Source organism: Panthera pardus, unplaced genomic scaffold (assembly GCF_024362965.1).
Source record: "Panthera pardus isolate Hobbes unplaced genomic scaffold, ASM2436296v1 HiC_scaffold_10, whole genome shotgun sequence".
Lineage (NCBI taxonomy): Eukaryota > Metazoa > Chordata > Mammalia > Carnivora > Felidae > Panthera > Panthera pardus.
In genome coordinates this window covers 16,262,450-16,270,722 of record NW_026526655.1, presented here as the reverse complement: position 1 = coordinate 16,270,722, position 8,273 = coordinate 16,262,450, and positions in this window count along the sequence as shown.

The window sequence follows — 8,273 nt, the reverse complement described above, 5'->3', positions numbered from 1 at the left end:
TTTCTCATTGTTTCTGAGGCTCGCAGATCCCCACGTGCTCTCTGTTATTTGCGCAGTCCGTGAAATAAATTACTCCATATACTTCTGTTGACTCCACTGTTGCTAACGCTGGTCTCATTTGGAATCCTATCACATGCATTCAAAAGAGTCATAGCTGAACTTTATTTGGCTCTCTTTCCTGTTGTATGCCTCAATGTGCCTTCTGTTCTACTCACGCTAAACTACTCAACAGACCCTAAACAAAAGGGTACGTGCATTTTCACATACCTTTGCCTTCTTCTGAGATGCTATTTCAGTGCAGAATTCTTTTTCCTCCTTTCAAAACCCTTTCATTTCTCAAATCTCAGGTCCAGTACCACCTACTCAACTAAACCTTCCCTGACTCAACCACCCAATCGCACATCGCACAGCCCATCCATGTTGTGCTGTGAATTTCTCTGTTGGTTTTCTCATTCAGCTCTGTAGTATGGTTATTTTACCACCTGTCTCTCTCACTAGATTTTATTTCTCTGTGGGAAGGCTCACAACATCGCTGATGCTTTAACCCCTAGTACCTCAGCCACAGCACTTAGCTGGGCTCAACAAGGGTTTGTGCAATGTGTAATTCAGGTGAGAGGGTATCTTAAAAGAACTTGTCATTCATGTCTGTCTAAAGCTACAGGGTGAACGTCCTCTTTCTTGTGATACTTGTTCTTGACAAGGTCTCCATTCTTTGTATTAGTGCCCTATGTTTCCGATTTGTCATTATTCGTACCCTGTCTTGGCCAATTGTTTTTTCATTATAAAAAAAAAACATTCTGTTTCAGAGCCAGATGGTCCATTTACTGAAGTAACACCTTATCTAGATAATGGGATTTTTTTTCCCCGTCTCTTGGTTCTCATGTCATTATCAGAACTTCCATTTACACTCTTCAAGTTATTTTTAAAGATAGATTCAACTTGGATGTTATATTTATTTTAGCATCAATACATGTGAAGTCAGCATATGGATTCTTCTGTGTTTGTAGTAAGTTTCATTCCTTCTTGTTTTGTATTTTATGCCATAAAAGCTGAGGACGGGAGGTTGTGTAGGGAGGGTAGGCCCACACACCATCCATATATTAGCTCAATAGAGCAGTTTGCAATCAATGAAGATACCCTAATCTCACTGTAATAAAATTTCACTAAAGATAAATCATAGGTCTTGGGTCCAGGCAGCCAAAAATATAATTCAGAAAGACTTATAAGGGTTTTGAAAATGGAAGACACTTAGGTATAAGAAGTGACATCATACATATCATATCTTCGTAAATAAACTTGGTTCTGAAGCAAAGGCTTGAGTACCTGAGATAAAGTATTTACAGATTCAACTACATCAAAAGTTAAAATCTGAATGTCAAAAAGTCCCATTAATGAGCAAATAACAGAAACTTGTATATGGCAATGTATTCACTTATTTTGAATTTTTTGTTTGAAATATAGCTGACAAAAATATTAAATTAGTTTCAGGTGTACAACACAGTGATTTAGCAATTGTGTTCGTTATGAAACGCTCACCATGATAAATGTATTATGATAATATTACTGACTGTATTCCCTGTGCTGCACTTTTCACCCCTGTGACTTACTAATTTTATAACTGGAAGTTTGTACCTCTTAATTCCCTTCACCCATGTTGCCCACCCCTCCCCCTTTGGCAACCACCAAATGTTTGTTCTCTACATTTATGAGCCTGTTTCTCTTCTGTTGTCGTTGTTTGTTTTGTGTTTTTAGATTCCACATATAACTGAAATTGAAATCATGTGGTATTTGTTTTTCTGTCTGGCTTATATCACTTATTCCACTCTAGGCCACCTACGTTGTCACAAGCGGCAAGACTTCATTCTTCTTACACATTCCATTGTGTACATATACCACATCTTTATCCATTCATCGGTCGATGGATGCTTAGATTACTTCCATATTTTAGCTAGATACATATTTTAATTTAATTTCATTACTATATGGAAAAGATTAATTGCAAGTTAATTTTTTTTTAAATGATGAAGCTCTGGATAGCAAAATGGGGAAACAACATGAATAAACAATTCACAAAAATAATCATACACACCGTCAACAAACCTGGGAAAACTTTCGAATTCACTAGAGAGAAGGATACAAGAGTCAAAAAAAAAACCAAAATATTTTACAATAATTAATTGTAAAAGAGAATTGTGTATTAGAGTGCCAGAAGCCAGAAAACCATAATAGCATCAAATGGGGTGAGTATGGGGATTTTTATACATTGGTGGGGGGTAGTTCTAACTTCTCTGGAAGCTAATTGGGGCTAAAAGCCTTAAAATGTATATACTTTACGCTTTTGACCTAAAAATTTCACTGCTCGGTGTTAATGCTAAAGAAGTAATTGAACAAGTGTACCATTATGCAGGGGTTTGTGTTTGTTTGTTTTAATGGCAAAAGATCAAGAACAGTCTAAACAGCCAACCGTAAGAAAACGATGTAAGTGAGAGATGTTATTTAGCACTTCTGTAGAGTAGAATGCCGTTCAACCATATAAAAAAAATGCCGAGAGGAGTATTTCTCAACATGAAAATATATTGGAGATAGAAACATGTGTACTAAAAAAGAAGCTATGAAATGTGAAATTAGAACAAAAATGCCTAGTCAGAGTGATGTAAGGAGGTTAGCCAGTGGTTTTTCTCTGGTGGTGAGATGAGGAGTGATTAGGAGGAAAACAAAATCTTTGCCTCTTCTGTGCAGTCCACATTTCTACCTTATGCATTAACTCAAGACACCTCTGTGACCCGCCTTAACTCCTCTGTCACTCAAACCACGGCTGGACACCAGACTCCTCTCTTCCGGAGTTTCTCCACTTCCGGCAGCAGGTGGCACAGGAAGCCCTTCACCAGTGTGGCTGGAGTGGTTAGACGAATCCTCTGACCTTCCCTCCCTCTAACGCTGAGGTGCATATTCAGGACCCCCGCCCCCAACAGATCTCAACAACTGACCCCTGGCAGTTCACCGCAGAGGCCAGGGCAGGGAAGTGCCAGGGACAGCAGCGCAGAAGAGACTCTTTTCAAACTTAGATTGTTCCTTAGCTTTGGGAGGAAATAGGTCTGAGCGAATGAGACCTGTTACACCTCGAGCGGCAGAGTCTCACTGCCCGCAGGATAGCAAAGAGCATAACAATGCCTGCGACCAGAGGCGACAGTCCCGGGATGCCAACACGCCGCATGGCTGGCAGGTGGCAGGGCACCGAGAAAGACATGACTCACGCAGGCACTGGATGGGACGATGCTTTACTCACATAAGCAACAGACAGATCAGCTTCCCTAGCCTGTCTGTCCCCCATGGGCCAGCAGATCTCACCGTATAGTCGATACAGGGAAATGGTGTGCACACGGCCCTCTAGGCTGCAGGTGAAGGACCCCATTCCCTCCACGCTGAGAAGACATACAAGTGGTGTTGGCCAGTGGCATCCTATGCACTCACTTAAGCAGAACAGAGAGGTACCCATCAAGTCCAAAACAGGGACAAATATTCCCAACCAGGCCGTGAGGGCTCTTTATCTCTCCAAGGGAATGTTTAGGGTCCAAGGCAAATTCTTATGCAACCATTCAGAGGTTGGAAAACCTGAGTGCATGTGACTGCTTTTCCCAACAGGGATTCAGTGGTTCGGAACATGACATTAAGAGGTAGCAATCCCACAGCAGCCATGGAATAAAACTGGACTCTAGGCTATACACTCTGTCCGGGTAAACCTTTTCGTACAGGTCAGCAGAGTGATTATTTTTGACAAGAGCATCCACCCTTATGGGATTAGAAAGTTCTATCGTTTTTCTAATTACCTCCCCTTTTCTGGCAAACCTTGATAACCTAGTTCAGTGGTGTTCAGAAGGGCCACAGAAATCTACCATTAAAATTGATTGGTGGCAGCCATTCCCCACATCCCTGGAAAAATTAAGTTTATAGATATCATCTTTTCTATTTTAAGTATTTCTTCCACGGCTTTGGCCTACACCTTCGGCGCCTGGCCTCACTGGCCTCTCCTAGAATACGGTCGACAGTAACACCTGATTTACTACAGTCACATATTTATTTTGTAACATAAACTTGATAAACTCATGGTGTTATTGAAAAATGCCATTCCTGGGGCGCCTGGGTGGTTCAGTCGGTTAGGCGTCCGACTTCGGCTCAGGTCATGATCTTACAGCTCGTGAGTTCGAGCCCCACTTCGGGCTCTGTGCTGACAGCTCAGAGCCTGGAGCCTGCTTCGGATTCTCTCTCTCTCTCTCTCTCTCTCTCTCTGCCCCTCCCCTGCTCATGCTCTGTCTCTGTCTCAAAAACAAATAAAAAGCATTAAAAAAAATGCCATTCCTTTGGGTGGCTACATTCACTTTCACCCAAGTGAAACACTATCCTAGTGGAGTATATGCTTGCTGTTCCTAAATATCTAGGTATTTAAAGAGTTGCCCCAATGCTAAATGGGAATCAAAGAGGTGCAAAAATTAGAATCTGGCCAAGATTTCTCTGCAAGTCTTTTGACTTGGACTCCCATTCTGTCTTCCTCTCATTGCCTCTAGTAGGAGCCCTAGAGGAAGACCTAGGAAGGAGCTGGCATTCTTCTTAGGGCAACCCCAAGCCTTCCGCAGACAAGCCCTTGATTCTAGTTGTGATGGGATCATTAGAAGTAATGGTGTCATAATACAGTGCGAACTGAAGGGTGAATTCTGCAACAAAAAAAAAACTCGTTCCAAGAGATGGACTGACACCTCTGGGGAGAAGCCTCAGGTCATGGAGGAAAGATGCCCTGCAGGACCTGAGAAACCCAAAGGAATACGCAAGGCGAGCCTTGTCCAACTGAATGCACTGCGCGGCATTGGCATTGTACAAGAGAACGAGATCGCCACCGGCAGGTGCATCTAGCTGATTGAGAAAACAAGCAAGCGGGAGGTGGACTCTTGTCAGCAAATAGTGTAAGTGCTTTGGCGACTTGAGCTCTAGAAGTCTCAAAGGAAGTCTCTTCTAGAAGTCTCTAGAAAACTTTCCTTTAAAAGCAGTGCCCTGTCTTCAAGTCATATCCCGCCGGGAGGGTCCAATCAGACTTATTCGATTTAAATCGAGAGTGTGGAGCCCTGAAGCCCTGTGATGGCTAATTTTGTGTATCAACTTGACAACAGAGTGCCCAGATACTTAGTTAAACATTATCGTCTGTAAAGGTGGTCCTGGATGAGATGCACATTTGAATCTGTAGACTTAGTGAGGTGAACCTCATCTAACCTATTGAAAGTCTAAATAGAACCAAAATGGAGGAGTAAGAGAGAATTTTGTCTTCCTGCCAGATGGTCTTCAACGTGAAGGCAAGGTTTTCTTCTCCTGCCTTCAGACTCAGACTCGGACGGCAACTGTACCAGTGGTCTCCTGGGCCTCCAGCTTGCCGACTGCAGATCCTGGGACTTCTCAGCCCCCCTACCCTAACTAATTCCTTATAATAAATCCCTTATCATATTGTTTCTGTTTCTCTAGAGAACCCAGACAAATAAATCCCCCAAATCACCCTTCCAATATCCTCTCCCACTCATCCTCTCTAGGAGTTAGCATGGGTGCATTTAGGCAGATTTCTGGATGGAGGCTCTAGCCAAAGAAATGTGATAAATTCCTAGAATATATACCAGTCATTCATGTCAGAGCAGCCTCTGGCACAAGGATTACACTACAATTTACTGGACTTGGCTCATCTATCTTCCTGGATTGCCTTTGACTGTCTGTCAACCCTGGAAATTATTTACCTCCCTAGAGTTTAGACTAATCCCTCGTTTTCTCCCTTTCATCGCCACTCTGCTTATTCACCTGTCAGATGGCAACTATATTTCTTTTAGCTCCAGGGAGTTTACATGCTTTGAATCTACTGGGTAGATTACAGGGTCTGGGTAGCTTAATTTCTGGGAATTCCGCAGACTTAACCATTGGAGAAATCTGATCACGGCTTTTCAATTTTGTCTGTCTTTCTTATTTCTTCAAATCCGAACCTATCACTGTACACACATAAGGAGAGAGGATGTGAGTCCACAGCATGATTTTTCCGATATTATTCTTCAAGGGTGAACCCAGCTTGTCCCTATAAAGTCCAGAGTTCACGAGTGTAGAGGGATAATTCCTTACTTTTTTTTTTGCAATAGTAGGGAATGAAAGGTGAGGATTGGACCCTATTGTCAAGTAGGAACCTTGGGCATCCATCTCGACCCCTTCTGACCCCTTGTACACATTCAAGCTACCACAGGTATTGTCATTTCCACCCACTAAATATCTGTCCAGTCTTCCTCCTTTTTTCTGTTCTCATTGTCACTGCAGGGAAGTCACACCTCGTGGAAGGATTAGGCTCTAAACAGTTGAGGCTGGCTGTGAGTCATGTATAGTTATGATTACCCTTGAGAATTCCTCAGGAAGGTGCCTCAGTGGAGATAGACATATGCTTCTCAGCAAATCTAACACAGTTTTCTTTCTAGTGTCAGAACAAATGGTTGTTTCTTCAGCTAAGCCCTAGATGAAGACATTGGTTTGCATTTGGGGGCCATATTGGATGAAAATGCACTTATATTTGAACCCTAGATGGACATTTCACTTGATGAGATGTCTGGGCTCTCTCTGGGACAAATGGCAGAATGGAATGGCTGGCGTTACTTAATAGGCTATTTCTCTACGTCTTCTGCTTTCTCCAATTCCCACCTCTCACTTTGTCACTTCAAGCCTATAGCTGAGTTCAAGTAAACCTACGGCGACACTCCACTGTGCTGATTTAAAGGTACCAACATCTTTTGTCTGAGTTACAATGAAGGTCTTCTAAAGAGACCCTAATCCTCCGGTATTAATTTTCATCAAACCATTTCCTATTGTGGCCAGAATGATAGCTCAAGAACACAGATTTGATCATGGCTAGCTGTTACTTCCCTCTGTAAAGTCACTCACCTGCTTCCCATTGTCCTGGGGATGAGTGGAAAGTCCTTGGCGTGACCTAGGAGCCCTTGAGAGCCTTCTCTCTGCTTTCTGCATGCCTCTTCTCCCACCACCCTGCTGCCACTTCCAGTGAAATTCAACTACTGGTACTCTGTAAAAAAGCAATACTTTCCCTTGCCTCTGGACTTTTGCACATGCCCTCTGTCTCCGCCTTTGCTTAACTAACTTTCTTTCCTCCTTAAGAGCTTGGTTGAGACATCATCTTCTCAAGGAACTTCCTCAAATATCTACAGCACTGCCATTTCTCCCACCGGCTAAGCCTGTGCATTTCTAACCCATGGCTGGCAGTTCAAAGTCCAAAAGCAATCACTCCACGTTTTTAACACTCTAAGGAAAGTGAGAGACTTAGAAACAGTTGTGTTCCGTGGCGCCGTGCTGTTGATTTGTTTTCCTGTAATGCCAGTACATTTGCAACTCAACATCAATAACAATTATTATTATAATTACAACCACATCAATAAGAACAAACACGGATGCTTGTAGTTTATATGCTAGGCCTTCTTCTAAGATATTTATATTTATATGTAATAAATATATATATATACACATATGCATATATGTTTATTTACATACATTATATAGAGACTCTTCTAATAATGTACAGAATTGTTATTACATTCTCCTCTTACAGAGGAGAACAGAGGGTCACAGAGAGACAGAGTAACTTGCCCGGTAGAATTAAAGAAAACACACATAACTGCTTTTCAGTAAATCCAACACAGTGAGGCTTTCTTCTAGTGTTGGAACAAATTGGAAAAACCAGGATCCACACCCAGGGAGTCTGGATCAAGAACCTGCCTAACCAGGGTGCACTCGGCTTCTCTCATTTGCTTGGACTACCTTCTGGGACAGAGCTCGGTTGGCCATTCTTTCCAAATGACAGTTTCCCACTCCGCAGCTCAATGGAAGTTCATGCTGCCTTGAATAAGGAAAGTCGTTGTTTTTTTAAAGCCTATGCCTTGAAAGACGTATTCTGTAAGCATGAATAAATTCTCCACCATTACTGTTTACCACAACCAGAGGCCCTTTTCTGCAACCGTCTCCCTGTTTAAAAAATTGTTGAATTCCACCCACGAACCATGCTGAACATTTCCCTGGACTCCCCTGATCCAGGCATTATGCTATTTGTATTCATTAAAACTGATTAAGGTTTTCTTCATATTTATCACCAGTTTGACTTTCATAGCTGAGGCTTACTCTGCTATCAGCAGGATTCCCGGTCTCCTTTGGAAGTTTTCAAAGTGAAAATCCAAGAACACAAATGAATTCTGGCAGCCAGA